The 22162-nt window shown below is 41.4% G+C and overlaps 2 long non-coding RNA genes across 2 annotated transcripts in view; one reads left to right on the top strand and one right to left on the bottom strand.

Annotated features, from left to right (window-relative positions):
* The window catches only part of LOC309563011, a 240623-nt gene that overhangs the window by 29581 nt on the left and 188880 nt on the right, over window positions 1-22162 (top strand). The window lies entirely within an intron of this gene.
* On the bottom strand, window positions 9718-21587 carry LOC309563002. The gene is made up of 3 exons (XR_014225650.1): window positions 21531-21587; window positions 20022-20104; window positions 9718-9907 (listed from the first exon to the last, which is right to left on the bottom strand). It is a non-coding gene; the product is annotated as an uncharacterized lncRNA (long non-coding RNA).

A 22162-nucleotide genomic window follows, 5' to 3' on the forward strand; every position in this document is an offset into this window, starting at 1 on the left:
GTTACGCCGAGTAAATAGATACCTAACATGAAATCTACTGTTATGAATCCGAACCTGCCTCCTTTTTTTTCTCTTCCTTACTTTATTTTCGTTTTTTCGGTTTTGATTTATTTTTTTAATTATAAATAAATGCTCTTCTTGTATGTAACATTACCATTTATATTTTGGGGGTTGCAAGTGGTATAAGCACTTTGACCACTTGCCACCCAGGCCAATTCTGACACTTCGCTCCTACATGTAAAAATCCAACCCAACATGTCACGCTTTAAATTGCCAACACTTGCGGAATGGCGCCAAACTTTGGTACTAAAAAATATCCATAGGCGACATTTTAAAAATGTTTTCAGGTTACCAGTTTAGAGTTACAGAGGAGGTCTTGGGCTAGAATTATTGCTCTCGCTCCAATGTTCTCGGTGATACCTCACATGTGTGGCTTGAACGCCATATACAATTGTGGGCTTGACATACAAATGCGTTCGCTTCTGCATTCGAGCACGCAGGGATGGGGGCGGTTTAACCAGTTGCCGACCGCTCCCTGCATATACACTGCGGTAGGCTGGCTCGGCCGCACAAATTCCCGTACTTGTATGACGATCCACGGGAGAGCTCCTGGGGGGCGAGCGCACCGGTGGTGACGCGTTCGCCACCTCCTCTAGGCAGAGGGGATGCCGATCCATGGAACCAGTGGCACTGATTGCTGCCAGGCACCCGCGATCACTCTTTCTTTTTTTCTTTTTTTTGGGGAATATTATATAGCAGAAAGAGAAAAATATTGTTTTTTTTTCAGAATTGACGCTCTTTTTTTGTTTATAGCGCAAAAAATAAAAATCGCAGAGGTGATCAAATACCACCAAAAGAAAGCTCTGTTTGTGGGAAAAAAAGGACATCAATTTTATTATTTTAACCAGGGCTTTTTTTTTCAGAAAATAGGTGCAGGAACTCAACCACGACCCTCCCAAAAACCAATCCCCCCCCCACACACCCTCCAAACCAATCAGATAGTGGGTGTGTTCAAATTTCACAAACAGTGCGAGGGTCTTAAATGGGCAATAAATACCAGGAGTGCATTAAGCACAGAATACAGAGTTTGGGGGTGTGCTACACACAGAGTTCGGCCTTCATCCACAGCTGCTTACCTCTGCATCCCCCATCCACATCTCATTTTCACCCCTTTTCAGCTCTGACCTCTGCATACAAACCCCCCTCCACTGCCCCCCCCCCAAAAGCTCCACCATCTTCCACATGTCTTACATTTGTTGCTGTATTAAGCTGAAGCACCCAACCGGCTCTAGTACCTCCACACTGTAGGTGGCTCTGCCTCTCTCACTTGCAGGGAGATCATCTCCCTTGCCCCCATCCTGCACTCAATGGGAGCCACTGGGAGATAAGCCAGACTTCTGTGCTTACTGGTGATAGTGGTGAGCAGGTTGCTGAGGGCCTGAGCCAGAGGTGGTGGAACTGAGTTCCATCAAGTTCCAATAAAGCCCTGACATTAACCACTTGCCGACTGCGCACAGTATATTTACTGCGGCAGTCAGCCCCTCACAGGCAGAGCGCCGTAAGTCTACGTCGCTAGCCTGTGAGGCTCTGGGGAGCGAGCGCGCGCCGCCGGAGGCGTGCTCCCGCGCGGTCACGGACCCCCCCGCGCGTGTGACCGGCGGAACCCGATGTCCATTGGTCACTCGGCGATCGTCGGGGGAGAGGGAGAAAGGCAGGCGGCTAGTGTAAACAAGCCGCCTGTCATTCTCCCCTGTGTAGAAACAATGATCATACAGTTCTACTATGTAGGACCGTTGATCATTGTTCCTACACCTCAAGCCACAGCCAATCACAGTTAGAATCACGCCCCTAGGGACACACACAGCCCCTCCCTCTCAAATAAAGTTAACCCCTTCTCTGCCAGTGTAATTTTACAGTAACAGTGCATATTTATAGCACTGATTACTGTAGTAATGTCACTGGTAACCCCAAAAGTGTCAAAAATGTCAGTCAAGGGTCCGATCTGTCCTCCGCAATGTCGCAGTACCGCAAAAAAAAATAGCAGATCGCCGCCATTATGCGCTTAAAAAAAAACAACAAAAATGACAAAAATCTTTCCCTTTGTTAGTAAACACGATAACTTTTGCGCAAATCAATCAAAATACGCTTTTTGCGATTTTTTTTCACCAAACATACGTTGCATAAAACAAATTGGCCGAAAATGTTAAAAAATTTTGATTTTTACATTTTTTTGGGGGGGAATTTCATATAAAAAAATGTGAAAAATATTGTTATTTTTGCAAAATTTACACTCTTTTTTTGTTTATAGCGCATGATCAAAAAATCGCACAGGTGATCAAATACCACCAAAAGAAAGCTCTGTTTGTGGGAAAAAAAGGACGTCAAATTCATTAAGGTACAGCGTCGCACGACTGCGCAATTGTCCGTTAAAGTCACGCAGTGCCGAATCGCAAAATACCCCCTGGTCAGGAAGGGGGTAAAATCTTCCGGGGCTTAAGTGGTTAACTGACAATTGGTTGCAAGATCGCGCAATTGTCCGTTAAAGTAACGCAGTGCCGAATCTCAGAAAATGGCCTTATCATTAAGTGGGAAAACCTTCTGGTCCAGAAGTGGTTAAAGATGTCCCTGAAGTAGAGAAAGTTCAGAGAAGGTCAACAAAATTGGTAAAGGGGGTGAGGGACCTAAGTTACGAGGAAAGATGACAGAAACTAACCTTAGGCTGGCCATACATGGGTCAAATTCTGAAATAATTTTCTATCGAAAATTAGACATTTCGTGCGATTTGTGATCTGATGGTGCCACCATTGATTTCAAAATTCAACCAACCAAGCCTTCAATTTCACCTCATGTTGCTATAGAAATTAATTTTCGTGGCTGGGAATCTTCTATTCTTTCCGGGAATTTTATTTTCTTGCATTTCTTTTTTGATTATATTACTCGCACTATTCTCCGATCATTTCCAACGTGCCTGATCACTCAAATTTGATGCCCCCCCCCCCCCCCGAAAACTGGCCGTTGCTGCGGCCCACTAATGGGGCGAAATTCAAAAGAAAATTCTTAGATAAGATTTTCGAAAGAAAGTTCTTTCGAGATTTGACCCATGTATGGCCAGCCTTATTCTCACTGGAACAGGGACCTTTAAGAGCAGATAGGAGAATATTATACAAAGGTATTAATAGGGACTACAAATAATTTAAGGACTCTGAAGAGGACACGTGGCCACAAATTTAAGTAAGACGAAAAAGGATTTCATCCAACCCCTTTGCGCCTAAGGGTAAAGCAAATCTAAATGCCTAAGCACAATTTTGCAACCTTGACATGTGTTAGTAAAATACATAGTGTATACTACATTAACTACAATACAAATACTGTACATATCATCACAAATACTTTGTACATCTAAGTGGATCATATCACATTTTTTTTTCCGAACAAATTGGGCTTTAATTTGATGGTAAATCGTAATGAATATGCCCTGATTTTATTATTTTTAAAGGAAAACTGGCCAAAAATTGTAAAAATTTTTTTTAAAATGTTCTGTATATTTTTTGCTACTCTCATAATCTTCCTCCAAAGAACAACCCAAAGGTAATTCTCCTGCTCCTGATGTTCGCATTGATACCACATATGTGTATGTTAGTTGTTGTTTGTACCCCATAGTGCAGCCCAAAACAATAGTGTGCATTTTGCTTTTTGCTTTTTAAAACACACTGACACTGATACTATTACAAAAAAAAAAAATAAAAATACTGTAAAAAAAAAAAAATATTGACCCTGACCTTGACCCAAACACTAAGCCCCGGTTCACACTAGGGCGACCTGTGAGGCGACCTGGTCGCCTCACAGGTCGCCGCAGGTCGCCTCCCATAGGAAAGCTGCGGAACCGTTCTAATAGGAGCGACACAAGTCGCTCCGACCTAGAAAAAGGGTCCGGGGCTTCTTTGGGGGGGGCAGGAGGCGACCGCCATAGACTTCAATGTTATGAAGTCCGTGGCGGCCGCTCCGAGGTCGCGGCGCGCTGCTCGCACCGCGATCTCGGAGGTCGCCCCTGAAAGTAGCGTCGCTCCTATGTGAACCGGCGCTAACAATGGCACTGACCTAGACCAAACCTTGATCTAGGTATTTTTTAATTTTATTTTGTTATTATTATTATTATTTTTTTTTTTTTTACATACACTTTTTTTTCTCTGCAAGGAGACAGAAAGATACCAAAATGGCCACAACTTTAAGAAAGACAAAAAAGGATTTCATCCTAACCTATTGGCGCCTAAGGATAAAGGAAATCTAAATGCCTAAGCACAATTTTACAACTTTGATATGTGTTAGTAAAACTGTACATCATCACAGCTACTTTGTGCATCCAGGTGGATTATATCACATTTTTTCAGGACAAATTGGGCTTTCATTTGGTGGTAAATGGCAATGGATATACAGTATCCTGATTTTTTTTTTATTATTATTATCAAAGGAAAACTGGCCCAAAATTGTAAAAAAAATATATTTTTTAATTTGCTGTATATGCCTAAGCCTAAGCATTTTTCTGTAAATGCCTAAGCACTATTAAGCAACTTTGACATGGGTTAAAAAACTACATATCATCACAACTACTTTGTGCATCCAGGTGGGCTACATCACATTTTTTTCAGGATAAATTGGGCTTTCATTTGGGGGTAAATGGTAATGGATATATCCTGATTTTTTTTAATTATTATCAAAGGATAACTGGTCCAAAATTGTAATTTTTTTTTTCTGTATATTTCTTGCTACTATCATAATCTTCCTCCAAATAACAACCCAAATTAAATTCTCCTGCTCCTGATGATCGCAGTGATACCACATATGCGTATGTTAGTTGTTGTTTGTACCCATAGTACAGCCCAAAAACAATAGTGTGCATTTTGCTTTTTTTTTTATCCTACCTAAAACACACTGACATTGATACTAATAAAAAAAAAAAAAATATCTTGTCAAAAAAAAAAAAAAAAAAATACTGACCCTGACCTTGACCCAAACAATAATCCTGGCACTGACCTAGATCAAACCTTGGTCTAGGTATTTTTTAATTTTTTTATTATTATTATTTTTTTTTTTTTTTACATACACTTTTTATTTTCTCTGCAAGGAGATAGAAAGTTACCAAGTATCACTCTCCTCCATTCACGGAGAAAGAAAACATGGGGGCAGACTTTGCAGGGACTAATCACTGTGATAGCCAATAAAAGGCTATACCAGAAATCAGGTGACACGGAATTGGGAGTTTCGGGTCCCTATCATTAGTACAGGGCCCAGGGCTCCCGCTAAGACCCCAGTCTCTGCGCTGGGAGCGTCCCATGTGGCACGCTGCAAGCATAAAGGGAGATACACAAATATGCCACCCCACAGAAAAAAAAACGCAGTCCAGTGGGGCCGCATATATGTGTTACGTCGGTGTGAAGGGGTTAAACTTCATGGGGGTTCTTTACAGTCCGAGCAGTAGATTATTGTTAGTGTCAGTATGTATTCGGTAGGGGAAAAAAAGGTTTTATCCTTAGCATCAGTGTGTTTAAATATAATAAAAAGGCAAAATAATCACTTTTCTTTCTGATCCTTACTATGGGCACAAACAGCAAATAACACACTTAAGTGTTTCTTTTTTTTTTTTTTTCTTCTCTTCCTTCCTTTCTTTTCTTTTTTTCTGTTTTAATTTCTTTTTTTAATAGTAATATATGTATGCGTATATATATATATATATATATATATATATATATATATATATATATATATATATATATACACTGTATATATATATATACAGTGGGTGCGGAAAGTAATCAGGCACCCTTAAATTTTTCACTCTTTGTTATATTGCAGCCATTTGCTAAAATCATTTAAGTTCATTCTTCTTCCTCATGAATGTACACATCGCACCCCATACTGACAGAAAAACACAGAATTGTTGACATTGTTGCAGATTTATTAAAAAAGAAAAACTGAAATATCACATGGTCCTAAGTATTCAGACCCTTTGCTGTGACACTCATATATTTAACTCAGGTGCTTTCCATTTCTTCTGATCATCCTTGAGATGGTTCTACACCTTCATTTGAGTCCAGCTGTGTTTGATTATACTGATTGGACTTGATTAGGAAAGCCACACACCTGTCTATATAAGACCTTCCAGATCACAATGCATGTCAGAGCAAATGAGAATCATGAGGTCAAAGGAACTGCCTGAAGAGCTCAGAGACAGAATTGTGGCAAGGCACAGATCTGGCCAAGGTTACAAAAAGATTTCTGCTGCACTTAAGGTTCCTAAGAGCACAGTGGCCTCCATAATCCTCAAATGGAAGACGTTTGGGATGACCAGAACCCTTCCTGGAGCTGGCCGTCCGGCCAAACTGAGCTATCGAGGGAGAAGAGCCTTGGTGAGAGTGGTAAAGAAGAACCCAAAGATCACTGTGGCTGAGCTCCAGAGATGCAGTCAGGAGATGGGAGAAAGTTGTAGAAAGTCAACCATCACTGCAGCCCTCCACCAGTTGGGGCTTTATGGCAGAGTGGCCCGACGGAAGCCTCTCCTCAGTGTAAGACACATGAAAGCCCGCATGGAGTTTGCTAAAAAACACCTGAAGGACTCCAAGATGGTGAGAAATAAGATTCTCTGGTCTGATGAGACCAAAATAGAACTTTTTGGCCTTAATTCTAAGCGGTATGTGTGGAGAAAACCAGGCACTGCTCATCACCTGTCCAATACAGTCCCAACAGTGAAGCATGGTGGTGGCAGCATCATGCTGTGGGGGTGTTTTTCAGCTGCAGGGACAGGACGACTGGTTGCAATCGAGGGAAAGATGAATGCGGCCAAGTACAGGGATATCCTGGACAAAAACCTTCTCCAGAGTGCTCTGGACCTCAGGCTGGGCCGAAGGTTTACCTTCCAACAAGACAATGACCCTAAGCACACAGCTAAAATAACGAAGGAGTGGCTTCACAACAACTCCGTGACTGTTCTTGAATGGCCCAGCCAGAGCCCTGACTTAAACCCAATTGAGCATCTCTGGAGAGACCTAAAAATGGCTGTCCACCAACGTTTACCATCCAACCTGACAGAACTGGAGAGGATCTGCAAGGAGGAATGGCAGAGGATCCCCAAATCCAGGTGTGAAAGGCTTGTTGCATCTTTCCCAAAAAGACTCCTGGCTGTATTAGATCAAAAGGGGGCTTCTACTAAATATTGAGCAAAGGGTCTGAATACTTAGGACCATGTGATATTTCAGTTTTTCTTTTTTAATAAATCTGCAACAATGTCAACAATTCTGTGTTTTTCTGTCAGTATGGGGTGCTATGTGTACATTCATGAGGAAGAAGAATGAACCTAAATGATTTTAGCAAATGGCTGCAATATAACAAAGAGTGAAAAATTTAAGGGGGTCTGAATACTTTCCGTACCCACTGTATATATATATATAAATATATATAATTTTATTTATTTTTTTAAATGCTCTTCTTGTATGTAACATTACCGTTTATATTTTTGGGGTTGTAATTGGTATAAGAACTTTAATGATCTCAAGCATTGTTCGAATTTAATGCGACCCGATGCGTTACCATATGTAGTTTCATTTTTGGATGGATGCCACCAGTTATTTATCCTATACATATTTGTGAGTGTAACTGAGCATTTATGTATTTTTAGTTTCACTTTGTATTATCTATTTTTTTTGTTTCTGAAATAAGCAATAAAAATGTATAAAATTTTTACTCATGAGATAAAACTATAATTCTGCAGCTTTACAAAACACTGGTTCACCCTCATCTTTAATATGCAATTCAGTTTTGGTCACATCGTTAAAGAGGACCTTGAAGTAGAGAGAGTTCAGAGAAGGGCAACAAAATAGGTATTATAATACAAATCAAATTGGTAAAAATTGTATTATCAATTTTTTTGTTTCTGAAATAAGCAATAAAAATGTATAAAAAATGTTTACTCATGAGATAAAACTATAATTCTGCTGCTTTACAAAACACTGATCCGCCCTCATCTTGAGTATGCAATTCAGTTTTGGTCACATCGTTAAAGATGTCCTTGAAGTAGAGAGAGTTCAGAGAAGAGCAACAAAATAGGTATTATAATAAAAATCAAAATGGTAAAATTGTATTATCTATTTTTTTTTCTGAATTAAATAAAACATTTTTAATATTTTAATTTCTTTAATTTTAATTTAAAAAAGTATTTAAATAAAAAGAAATTAAAAAAACATGCAGTTTTATGTGGCCCAATTTTTAAAGTTTTAAAGGTTTTTTCCCTGTGTTTCTCTTCAGCCCTTTGAAATACATGTAACACATGGGAACACATAAAAAACACAGAACTGCACACGCTAAGCCGCACTGTATTGGTGTAAATCTGGTCGGCGAGTAAGCATTGACTGATATACTCTGTATGTTTTTATCTTGTTTGGATAAAGTGGAGGATCTATCCAGATCGCTTCTCGGCCTTTTGGCTAAGATCAAGTGTAGTATCTGTTCTTATCAGTGTTGGAATGGAACCTGAAGGTTGGTATCGGTGGTGGCCGAAGTTAACCGGGGCGCTCTGGGCGTAACTGGAGGACCGGAGTAGGCCAAACCAGAGAAAGCCGGATGGTTCCAATGCCTTCCTGATTTGAATGGGTCCGCCCCTACCAGTTTGAAGGGAGCGAGAAAACTGGATCTGTGGCCAGTTAGTACTGCTCCTGGATGTGATTGGTAAGGAACGGCGGATGGCGGTGGGAGGGCCTTTCCTCCTGGGTTGAATCTGGCCTTGCAAAAGGCTTGTCCCCAGTTGAAGGCAGGCTCACCCTAAGCTGTCTAAAGTTCTGATGCCTCCTGGTAGGTTAGGGCTACACTTGGTCTGGCCTTAGGGCCGGGGTAGAAAAAGCCCGTAGTGTATGTGCCCCTGGGGTGGCAGCCCAGGGGTGCCTTAATTCTCACTGGTGAGGGGCAGCTCGCCTTGAGTTTTTCGGCACCATGGCCACTGCACCTACGCACACTTTTTTAAGCACCTGCCTCTTGGGCAAGGCCTTTTGGCTTCGACCAGAGGAATTTTTATTCCGGCCGGAAGGCCTGCCTTTGTTTTTCACTTAGGCACTAATTCACCTCTCCACCTTCCCTTCCCCACCTTTTTGTTTGTGTGTGCTTTTTCTTTGTAGTTTGTCACTTTCTATCACCTTTTTTTCACTTGCACGACTTGTAGGGTGTGGGTCCTTGGGCCCTGCCTTGAGTCTTGGGAGGGGGTGGATAGGGCCTTTTGGCTTAGTCCGCCCTCTCTCATGGGGTCTCCCTTCGGGGGAGCCCTACTTAGTACTCGGTGGGGGCTGTTTCGGCAGTCCCCCTGAAGAACGGGGTCAGTCTGGTTTCGGCCAGACAGACCATGAGTACCTTAAATCCCTGTCAGGAGTCTTGCGCCCCGGGGGATCGAGGTTCGGGTCCTACCTCTTTGGAGGGAAGACCATTTGTATTCGCACACCCTGTGCACTTTTTGTGTTCCTCACGTTTGTGTGTGTGCACTTTCTTATGCACCGGGTGAAGTCTTTTGAGTGTGTTTCACACGCTACGGGCATTAAAAAAAAAAAAAAAAAAATCTATCCAGATCAGTGGGGCTGATGGAGTGATTATTTTCTCTGGAAAGTTCTCTAAGGACTATATTTTCCCCTACTACAATAGGATCATCATATAAAAAATAAAAAGAAAACAAAAGTGCATGCAATATTTTTATTTTTTATCAGACATTTAGCATTTAGCTAAATGATATTCCACATCAGATGACTTTCTAATCATGTTTTATTATTTTCCAGAACAAGGCTTTGGTGGATAACTCTTGGTCCAGCAACCCCTGGGTGCACCTCTTTTTACTTCTTCCTCCGTAACTTCCCCTCCATCTTCTTCATCGGCATCTCTCCTGGGAGAAGACACAGGTGTTATCATTTCATTTTTTTTGGCGCCCCGTGTGAGGAGACACAGGTACTATTTTTTTTTGTGTGCCCCATGCGAGGAGACACAGGTACTATTAATATAAAGCAGCCCTGATTATTACATAAAAACTATATTTCACTGATAACAAAAATGTTTATTTTTAGGACACATTGACTATTATTCTATGACCGCATTAACATGCTAAAGGAATATCCCACAGTGGGATGCCACAACCTTGAACCCCTTATTGAATATCCAGAAGGAGCATTCTGATGCGTTTCATGCTATGGCGCAGCACTTCCCATTAGAGGTTAGGGTCCCCTTAACCTGCCTGCAAAGGGGTGCATCTGTACTGTGTATAGAATATGCTGCAGCAAAACTGACATACTGTATATCAGTGTTTCTCAACTCCGATCCTCAGGACCCACTAACAGGCCAGATTTTACCTTGGGGAGATGCAGACTAGAATACTGCAATCAATGAGTAGCAAAGTATATCACCTGTGATGTATTTCAGTTATCTTGCAAACCTGGCCTGTTTGTGGGTCGGTCCTGAGAAGAGGAGTTGAGAACCACTGTTGTATATGAAGAAAAAATGAATGAAAAATTACATTTGCCGGCAATGCAATAGGATTACCGGCAATAGAAAAACATAAAGAAAGTAGCGTGGGGGTCCCCCCAATCCATACCAGGCCCTTCGGTTAACCCCATGCAGACCCCCATAACCACCAGCCAGAGTTGTGGGGAAGAGGCCCTTTTCCCCATAAAATTGGCACCAAGGTGCTTTGGGGTGGGGGGGGCAGAGTCCCACCTGCCCCAAAGCACCCCCCATGTTAAGGACATGTGGCCTGGTATGGTACAGGAGGTTGGGGGCTCACTCACCACATACTTGAATAAGGGTCTGGTATGGATTTTGAGAGGGGGTAAGCCCCATGCAGACCCTATAACCACCAGCCAGGTTTGTGGGGAAGAGGCCCTTTTCCCCATAAAATTGGCAACAAGGTGCTTTGGGGCGGGGGGGGCATAGCCCCCCCGCCCCAAAGCACCCCCCTGGTTAAGGACATGTGGTCTGGTATGGTGAAGAAGGTGGGCTCGCTTGCCCCCTCTTTTCTGGCCTGCCAGGCTACATTCTTGGATAAGGGTCTGGTATTGATTTTGAGAGGGGGTAACCCCCATGCAGACCCCCATAACCACCAGCCAGGATTGTGGGGTAGAGGCCCTTTTCCCTATAAACTTGGCAACAAGGTGCTTTGGGGTGGGGGGGCAGAGCCCCACTTGCCCCAAAGCACCCCCTATTTTAAGGACATGTGGCCTGGTATGGTGTAGGAGGGGGGGCTCGCTCGCCTCCCCTTTCCTGGCCTGCCAGGCTACATGCTTGGATAAGGGTCTGGTATGGATTTTGAGGGGGGCCCACATTTTTTTTTTAATTTTGGCGTGGGGTTCTCCTCAAAATCCATGCCATGCCGAAGGGCCCGGTTACGATTGGGGAGACCCCCACGTCATTTTTTATTTTTTATTGCTGGCAATGTTCTTTTTTTATTCAGCTGTTAGCGGGGAAGCCCATTGACAGCTGATGACTCGTCAGTTGTTAAGGACTCTGTGGTCCCACTCCTTAACAACCAGCTATCCACTGCGTCTTGACTGGGCAAAGCTTTGCCCAATCAGGGCTTAGAATGGTGCTGCGTTCAGTGCATTGCAGGGTGTTCGCGAATAGGCAAACAGGCGTTGTCCGGGCCAAAATTTGCTCATCCCGAACCATTCGCCCATCTCTATTTCTCATCAGTGAGTGGAAACAGCTAAAGATGCCTATACTCCAGTAGAATTTTGTTCATGAAGAAATTCTGAAAAAAATCATTCACCAGAACATTGGATCTTGCCATTGTTGAGTTAGCCAGGGCCGCTGTTAGAAATCACAGGACCCCTACAGCCTACCTGATAGCATCCCCACCCCACCCCCCACCCCCGGCCAAAAGTGACTGAGGACATAGATTTATCAGTCCCTTTTTCTGCAGCCTTAGCAGTTCATATGAATAAATAGGAAACGCTCTGAAGCTTCCTGTTTATTCACAAACTGAAGCATAGTAAATGCAGTTTACTGTGCTTCACTGATGAATGGACACATGAGTGATTGGTACCAATCGCTTCAGGAAAGGTAAGGGGCCAGTAAGTTACATAATTACCAGCCCCTTCCCCTGCTCTGTATACTGAAACATCCCCCTGTGTTCCCGCAGCAACTGCCGGTGGGAGAGAAGAGGAGGGAGCCAGAAGCGCTGCAAGGGAAAGGGGCACACAGGGGGGCCCGGACAGCAGATGGAAGGGACACATGTACAAGGACCAATCCCCCTGTAGAGCAGCCAGAGGCAGAAAGAGGAGGAGAAGCCAACATTGCTGCAGAGTGGAGGGGGGGGGGCAGAACAGCCGGCCCTCCTGCTTTAACAGGTGCCTGGGCTCCCCTTTAATTAGTGGATATTTGTACTGTCCTGTCAAAAAAAACGCTAAAATGCGCAATAAAAGAAGATCTCAAAATGAGCATTAAAAAAAGCGCTGGTGTTCAGTGCCTATTATTTTCATGTAATTACCTGATCTGTTTTACTTTTCAACCACTTCAACGTAGGACACTTTCATACCCTTCTTGCCCAGGTCAGGCTTCAGATTTTAGCACTTCAAATGACAATTGCGTAGTCATGCAACACTGTACCCATATGAATTTTTGTCTTTTTTTTTTTTTTATACACAATTAATTTTTTATTTTTTTTTTATTTTTTTTTTGGTATTTAATCCCCGCTGAATTTTTTTTTTGCGCTATAAACAAAAAAAAAATAAATAATTAAATACCGAAAGTTTTTTTTAACCACTTTACCACTAGAGCATTTTGCTGTCTTACGTCCAGGCCACTTTTTGCGATTCGGCGCTGTGCGACTTTAACTGACAATTGCGCGGTCGTGCGACGCCGTACCCAAACGAAATTTACGTCCTTTTTTTCCCACAAACAGAGCTTTCTTTTGGTGGTATTTGATCACCTGTGCGATTTTTACTTTTTGCGCTATAAACAAAAAAAGAGCGTTTATTTCGAAAAAATAACAATATTTTTAACATTTTTTATATGAAATTCCCTCCAAAAAAGATGTAAAAACCAATTTTTTTAAAAAATTTTTGGCCAATTTGTTTTCTGCTACCCATGTTTGGTAAAAAAAATCACAATAAGCGTATTTTGATTGGTTTGCGCAAAAGTTATTGCGTTTACTAGCAAAGGGAAAGATTTCTGTCATTTTTGGTGTTTTTTTTTTAACGAGTAATGGCGGCGATCTGCGATTTTTTTTTTTGCGGGACTGCGACATTGCGGCGGACAGATCGGACCCTTGACTGACATTTTTGACACTTTTGGGGGTACCAGTGACATTACTGCAGTAATCAGTGCTATACATATGCACTGTTACTGTAAAAATGACACTGGCAGGGAAGGGGTTAATTTTATTGGAGAGGGAGGGGTTAATGTATGCCTGGTGCTTACTGACGTGTGGGGGGAGGTGACTGAGTGACACAGGGACAGATCGGATGTTCAGCTATGCTGAACACTGCAATCTGTCACTGTCTGTCACTGAGGAGATCCGCCAGCTCTGTTTACACAGGCGGGCGGATCTCCAAACTGGATTCCCCGACGATCGGGGAAGAGCGGTGGCTATCGCCGCCGCTCCTCCCCTGGCCCGACTCCCGCTGTGACTGAAAACAGCGGGAGCGCGCCTTCAGCGGCGCGCGAGCGCCGCCTACAGGGGAGGAGTCTGGCGACGTAGGTCTACGTCGTCAGACGGGATCGTGCCACTTTGCCGCAGTACTATTCCAGTACTCAGCGGTAAAGTGGTTACATGCACTTTCCTTTGTTTCTGTTAAGAAATTTTTCAAATAAATAATCGTTCCTCGTAAATTTAGGGCAAAATTCATTCTGCTACACTTCTTTGGTGAAAATAACCCAAATCAGTGCATAATATTTAGTCTGTAGGAAAGGTATAGAGTCCAAAAAAACTATGGTAAATAAATCTGAAAATCGGTCATCCCGAATGTACTGACAGTACAAATAAAAAATTGCGCTAAAGATGATATTAGAAACAGAAAAGTTGTGATTTTATGTGATACAGAAAATGTCCATGAATTCAACAAAGTCCAACACCAGTGAGGTGAAGGTTTTCAAACCATATAATCCTTCCCGCAAATGTGTTCGCGAATCCTCGGGAGTGAGCGTGGGGGCGATTCACAAGTGGGGAAGCTGATCTGCAGGGGGCTGGTGGCCGTGATTGCCGCCGGGCAACCCGCAATCGCTCCCCGTGGAGACAGAACGGCCATCTGCCAATGTAAACATGGCAGAGCGCTGTTCTGTCAGCAATAAACACAGGTCTCTGTGTTGATTCCATAAGCCGTCTCCCTCACAGTTAGAAAACACCCCCTAGGCATACATTTAACCCTTTGATCGCCCCTGGTGTTAACCCCTTCCCTGCCAGTGTCATTATTACAGTAACAGTGCATATTTTTTAGCACTGATTACTGTAGTAATGTCACTGGTCCCCCCAAAAGTGTCAAAAATGTCAGTTAGGGGTCCGATCTGTCCGCCGCAATGTCGCAGTCCCGCAAAAATCGCAGATTGCCGCCATTACTAGTAAAAAAAAAAAAAATTTTATAAAAATGACAAAAATCTTTCCCCTAGATTGTAGACGCAATAACTTTTGCGCAAACCAATCAATATTCGCTTATTGGGATTTTCTTTCACTGAAAATAAGTGGGAGAATCCAAATTGGTCTAAAATGATGAAAAAATTTGATTTTTTAAATTTTTTTTATTGGGAATGTCATATAGCAGAAAGTGAAAAATATTGTTTTTTTTTTTTTTTTTTTTTCAAAATTGTCGCTCTTTTTTTGTTTATAGCGCAAACTATAAAAATCGCACAGGTGATCAAATACCACCAAAAGAAAGATTTATTTGTAGAGAAAAAAAAGGACATAAATTTTATTTGGGTACAGCGTGCAATTTTCAGTTAAAGTAACGCAGTGCCGAATTTAAAAAAACGGCCTGGTCATTAAAGGGGTAAAACCTTCCGGTCCTTAACCGGTTGCCGACCACTTACCACATATATGCTGCAGCAGTGTGGCTCTCACAGGCAAACCGAAATAGGGCTACGTCGGTCGCACACCTGCAGCTAGGGTGCGCGTGTTGCGCCGCTGCCAGCGCGCTCCCACCCCCGCTCATCAGCAGGGAAGCCGATGCACGGGGCAGGCGGCTCCGATTACAGCCTGACACCCGCAATCGCTCCCCACTGAGAGAGAAGGTCAGTCGGCTGTTGTGAACACAGCTGACCGTTCTTCTCTCTGGAATGATCACAGAGCGCCTGTGATCCTTCTATATAGGAACACAGATCTCTACGGTCATTTCACAAGCCACGCCCCCCACAGTTAGAAACACACCCCTAGGTACAAATGTAACACCTTGATCACCTATACTGTTAACCCCTTCCCTGCCAGTGTCATTAGTACAGTAACAGTGCATATTTTTAGCACTGATTACTGTAGTAATGTCACTGGTCCCCCCAAAAGTGTCAAAAATGTCAGTCAGGGGTCCAATCTGTCCGCCGCAATGTCGCAGTCCCCCAGAAAATCGCAGATCGCCGCCATTAATAGTAAAAAAAAAAAAATCAATAAAAATGACATAAATCTTTCCCGTACTTAGTAAACGCAATAACTTTGTCGCAAACCAATCAAAATACGCTTATTGCGATTATTTTTACCAAAAAAATGTAGCAGAAAACAAATTGGCCTAAAATGTTAAAAAATTTAGATTTTTACATTTTTTTTTATTTGAGAATGTTATAAAGCAGAATGTGAAAAATATTGTTTTTTTTTTTTTCAGAATTTTCGCTCTTTTTTTGTTTATAGTGCAAAAAATAAAAATCGCACAGGTGATCAAATACCACCAAAAGAAAGCTCTATTTGTGGGAAAAAAAGGACATCAATTTTAATTCAGGTACAGCTTTGCACAACTGGGCAATTGTCCGTTAAAGTAACACAGTGCCGAATCGCAAAATATGGCCTGGTCATTAAGGGGGAAAATCTTCCGGTCCAGAAGTGGTTAAGTGGAAAAAGTAACGCAGTGATGGATCGCAAAAAATAGCCTGGTCATGAATGGGGGTAAACCTTCCAAAGCTGAAGAGGTTAACCAAGCACTGAGGATTTTCAAACTTGTACATTCAGGTAAAGGAAAACTTCAAGCAAGCTCAATAGCTCTGGTGAGGCGGCTCCCAAAGAGACCCAATAGGAGCTCCAACCATAGAAATACAGAGAGGAACATTAGACCAATAACAGATGAAAGAGTCCAAGAAAAACTGAATTCGTAGTAAACAAGTCATACAAAATATCCAACATGTCTTAAAACAACACCATCTCTCCATTCATCTGGGGTCTACACAGAATAAACCTTGGGTGAACTCAAAGAAATTAGTGACCTCGCAGATCTATATTAGAACCAATATTAGACTCCCCTCATGGAGCAATGGTCATACCAAAGTCCATCCAATTTTGAGGTCCATGCAAGGTTTATTCTTTGTTGAACCCTGATGGAGGGGGAGTGGTGTTGCCCTAAAACATGTTGACTACACAGAATAAACCTTGGATGGACTCAAAGAAAATAGTGACCTCACAGATCTATATTAGAACCAATATTAGACTCTCCTCGTGGAGCAGCAATGTGCCCAGCAATGGTCATACCGAATTCCATCCAATATTGAGGTCCATCCAAGGTTTACCAAATTCCATCCAATATTGAGGTCCATCCAAGGTTTATTCTTTGTTGAACCCTGATGGAGGGGGAGTGGTGTTGCCCTAAAACATGTTGACTACACAGAATAAACCTTGGATGGACTCAAAGAAAATAGTGACCTCGCAGATCTATATTAGAACCAATATTAGACTCCCCTCATGGAGCAATGGTCATACCAAAGTCCATCCAATTTTGAGGTCCATGCAAGGTTTATTCTTTGTTGAACCCTGATGGAGGGGGAGTGGTGTTGCCCTAAAACATGTTGACTACACTGAAAAAACCTTGGATGGACTCAAAGAAAATAGTGACCTCACAGATCTATATTAGAACCAATATTAGACTCTCCTCATGGAGCAGCAATGTGCCCAGCAATGGTCATACCAAATTCCATCCAATATTGAGGTCCATCCAAGGTTTACCAAATTCCATCCAATATTGAGGTCCATCCAAGGTTTATTCTTTGTTGAACCCTGATGGAGGGGGAGTGGTGTTGCCCTAAAACATGTTGACTACACAGAATAAACCTTGGATGGACTCAAAGAAAATAGTGACCTCGCAGATCTATATTAGAACCAATATTAGACTCCCCTCATGGAGCAATGGTCATACCAAAGTCCATCCAATTTTGAGGTCCATGCAAGGTTTATTCTTTGTTGAACCCTGATGGAGGGGGAGTGGTGTTGCCCTAAAACATGTTGACTACACTGAAAAAACCTTGGATGGACTCAAAGAAAATAGTGACCTCGCAGATCTATATTAGAACCAATATTAGACTCTCCTCATGGAGCAGCAATGTGCCCAGCAATGGTCATACCAAATTCCATCCAATATTGAGGTCCATCCAAGGTTTATTCTTTGTTGAACCCTGATGGAGGGGGGGTGGTGTTGCCCTAAAACATGTTGACAGTATGTATATATATATAAAGGATGTAAGGTCAAAACCAGATAAAAAAAGTCCAAGGCAATGTTAATTGCTGGTAATGAGGCCACATATACAGTGGGTACGGAAAGTATTCAGACCCCCTTAAATTTTTCACTCTTTGTTATATTGCAGCCATTTGCTAAAATCATTTAGGTTCATTCTTCTTCCTCATGAATGTACACATAGCACCCCATACTGACAGAAAAACACAGAATTGTTGACATTGTTGCAGATTTATTAAAAAAGAAAAACTGAAATATCACATGGTCCTAAGTATTCAGACCCTTTGCTGTGACACTCATATATTTAACTCAGGTGCTTTCCATTTCTTCTGATCATCCTTGAGATGGTTCTACACCTTCATTTGAGTCCAGCTGTGTTTGATTATACTGATTGGACTTGATTAGGAAAGCCACACACCTGTCTATATAAGACCTTCCAGATCACAATGCATGTCATCGCAAATGAGAATCATGAGGTCAAAGGAACTGCCTGAAGAGCTCAGAGACAGAATTGTGGCAAGGCACAGATCTGGCCAAGGTTACAAAAAGATTTCTGCTGCACTTAAGGTTCCTAAGAGCACAGTGGCCTCCATAATCCTCAAATGGAAGACGTTTGGGACGACCAGAACCCTTCCTAGAGCTGGCCGTCCGGCCAAACTGAGCTATCGGGGGAGAAGAGCCTTGGTGAGAGAGGTAAAGAAGAACCCAAAGATCACTGTGGCTGAGCTCCAGAGATGCAGTCAGGAGATAAGAGAAAGTTGTATAAAGTCAACCATCACTACAGCCCTCCACCAGTCGGGGCTTTATGGCAGAGTGGCCCGACGGAAGCCTCTCCTCAGTGTAAGACACATGAAAGCCCGCATGGAGTTTGCTAAAAAACACCTGAAGGACTCTAAGGACACTAAGAAATAAGATTCTCTGGTCTGATGAGACCAAAATAGAACTTTATGGCCTTAATTCTAAGCGGTATGTGTGGAGAAAACCAGGCACTGCTCATCACCTGTCCAATACAGTCCCAACAGTGAAGCATGGTGGTGGCAGCATCATGCTGTGGGGGTGTTTTTCAGCTGCAGGGACAGGACGACTGGTTGCAATCGAGGGAAAGATGAATGCGGCCAAGTACAGGGATATCCTGGACAAAAACCTTCTCCAGAGTGCTCTGGACCTCAGACTGGGCCGAAGGTTTACCTTCCAACAAGACAATGACCCTAAGCACACAGCTAAAATAATGAAGGAGTGGCTTCACAACAACTCCGTGACTGTTCTTGAATGGCCCAGCCAGAGCCCTGACTTAAACCCAATTAAGCATCTCTGGAGAGACCTAAAAATGGCTGTCCACCAACGTTTACCATCCAACCTGACAGAACTGGAGAGGATCTGCAAGGAGGAATGGCAGAGGATCCCCAAATCCAGGTGTGAAAGACTTGTTGCATCTTTCCCAAAAAGACTCCTGGCTGTATTAAATCAAAAGGGGGCTTCTACTAAATACTGAGCAAAGGGTCTGAATACTTAGGACCATGTGATATTTCAGTTTTTCTTTTTTAATAAATCTGCAACAATGTCAACAATTCTGTGTTTTTCTGTCAGTATGGGGTGCTATGTGTACATTCATGAGGAAGAAGAATGAACCTAAATGATTTTAGCAAATGGCTGCAATATAACAAAGAGTGAAAAATTTAAGGGGGTCTGAATACTTTCCGTACCCACTGTATATATATATATATATATATATATATATATATATATATATATATATATACTGTATTTTCTGGCATATAAGACTACTTTTGAAAAAGAAAATCCCCCAAAAATGGGGGGTCGTCTTATACGCCGAGTATAATATCTCCAAGGTAACCTAAGTATAAGTGTTACCGGTAGATGAAAATTAAGGGGGTCGTCTAATACGCCCAGTCGTCTTATACGCCGAAAAATACGGTATATATATATATATGGATATACTGTATATATATATATATATATATAATATATATATATATATATAATATATATATATATGTGGCCTCATTACCAGCAATTAACATGGTCTTGGACTTTTGTATCTGGTTTTGGACTTACACCCTTTTTTTGTATTTCTTGGTTTAGAAACTCTGTCAAGTTTTTATTGTTGTCCCAGTCAAAGACTTTCCCCCTTACTTGCTGTCCCAGTCAAATAAATGTGTTTTTAAAATCAAAGACATTGGTGAAGACCTGTGTGACAGAGCTGTGCCAAAAAAAAAAAGGCATCAAAATTATTTCTAAGGTAAAACAATGCTCATATATGTATTTCACCTTTATGTTTAATGGATTGCCCAAAATTAAGTTTTAAAAATCTACACTTTTATTTAAAAAAAAAAAAAAAAAAGTCTTATATATACTTACTCTTCCTGACAGAGAGATAAGGAGATGGTCCCAAGGAAGAAAAGGAGTAACAGGGATTTCCTCAAGGTGAACATCTTTGGGCTCTGTGGATCATTTACATAGTTGGTCAGGTTGAAAAAAGACAAAAAAAAGTCCATCCATTGGTTTCAGTCAAAGAAAAAGAAGACAACATTGAAAATGCGACTCAAAAATAAAATGAGGCCCCCTAATCTTAGGCACTCATAAATGTTTTTTCCAATACAATAGAAGGTCCAATGTTTGTTGGCTCTAAACCATCACAAAAGATCCCGTACACCCAACACCCATTATGGGAATGTTGAGTGTTTTTTAATGACATGGATTTGCTTGAAGCTTTCCAGACCTTACTGGATCTGGTTACCCATGGATAAAACAATGATTACGGGGTCTTGCTCTATCTTTTTCCTCAATCCCACAGAAGGAAGAACACAACAGGTCCTTAGATGCCATTGGAGCTGGTTCAAAAGAACCGAAGTTCCAATCTCAAATGTCTATGGCAGGGATCCTCAAACTACGACCCTCCAGCTGTTGCGGAACTACACATCCCATGAGGCATTGAAAAATTCTGACATACCCAGACATGACTAGGCATGATGGGAATTGTAGTTCCTGAACAACTGGAGGGCCATAGTTTGAAGACCCCTGGTCTATGGTTTTCAAAGCTTTCTATTCTACATGGGGATGTATTTTGCCTCACCCGGGCTTCCCACTCTAGTCCTCACTCAATCTCTATTAAAAGATTTTAGAATTAAAAATCAATTTATAGTTATCTGCTTTACTAACTAAACTAATGGTTTCTAGAGGGTTTTTCCTGTATGAAAGAGAAGGGTCCCCAGATAATTATCTCTGTGATTAAATTTATTTCAGGTTTGGAGAGAAGAAAAATGAGACTGCGGAGATTATGTGAAAATATTTCATCATTATAAGGAATATCATTTATGAATAATAACTTTCGATTGTACTATTCAAAACTATAAATTTATAAATTATAAATTATATATTTATAATTATAAATTTATAAATGATAAATTAAGGGCAAGATATTTAGAAACATTTCTGAAACAAAAAAAAAAAAAAAGTTTTAGGAATTACAGTTTAATAAAAGTTTCACCAAAATTGCAAAAAAGCAAAAAGTTCCCATTTAGGACACAAAAATAAAACTTTTTTGATCCGTATCATAATGTTTACAATTGGGATTGTGAAATACGTACAATAGCTGGTTTAATTCTACAATTTTGGTATTTTCTGTTTTGAATTTTCTGAATCAATTTGAATAATTACATTTATTGTACAAAATATACCATTAGGAGAAAAATGATATGAGGAACCTTCAACCTTCAAAAAATTACACGAGGAACCAGCATTTAAAATAAACATATAACAGAGAAGTCATTTAAACTTTTCCTGAAAACTGAATACCAAAGATTCTTTCCTTAAAAATAATTATATTAGGATTAATAATATAATAACAATATTCCAGCATATACTTACCGGGTAGTTCAGTTGGTGCTGAGAATGTAGACAGCTGGAAGACTTCAGTGAAGATCTACCCTGTGAAGAACAGGGTTGGCTTATATAATCAAATAAAAACAAGTTGATTACACAGAAATGTTATTAAAGTTTAAGGTAGAAGTCATATCTTTCTTGGGAACGTATAATTGAAACCATGTGTATTTGATTAAATATTTATCTGCTAGCCTCCAGGTAGCGCAAATATCAGTACTTAGTAAGCATTCAAAATATCTCCTGATCTGCTATTTAGAAAGTTTTAGTCTAAAAAAGATTTAAGTGGATTTCTAGCTCAAATTTTTATTTTATTTTATATAACATTTTGGGAAGTTATTACGTCCGTCTAAGGATGGGTCCACATATGTGCGGCCGCAGTTCCCCGCATGGGGTTCGGTGCGTTCCTGTTCACCGGTTCAGGTGCGAATCAAGTCCCAATTTTTGCCTTAGTTCGCACCCGAACCAGACCTAAACACATGCAGGACCCTTTTGGAATATGGACACCTGTCATCCCAGGTGTGCGTTAACTAAATTGAGAGCCGGTCACACTTGCATGTCATGCGAATTGGATTTAGAGAAACCCACATCCAATTCACACATATGTGAACCCGGCCTAA

Source organism: Pelophylax lessonae, assembly GCF_965119305.1.
Source record: "Pelophylax lessonae genome assembly, chromosome: 9".
Lineage (NCBI taxonomy): Eukaryota > Metazoa > Chordata > Amphibia > Anura > Ranidae > Pelophylax > Pelophylax lessonae.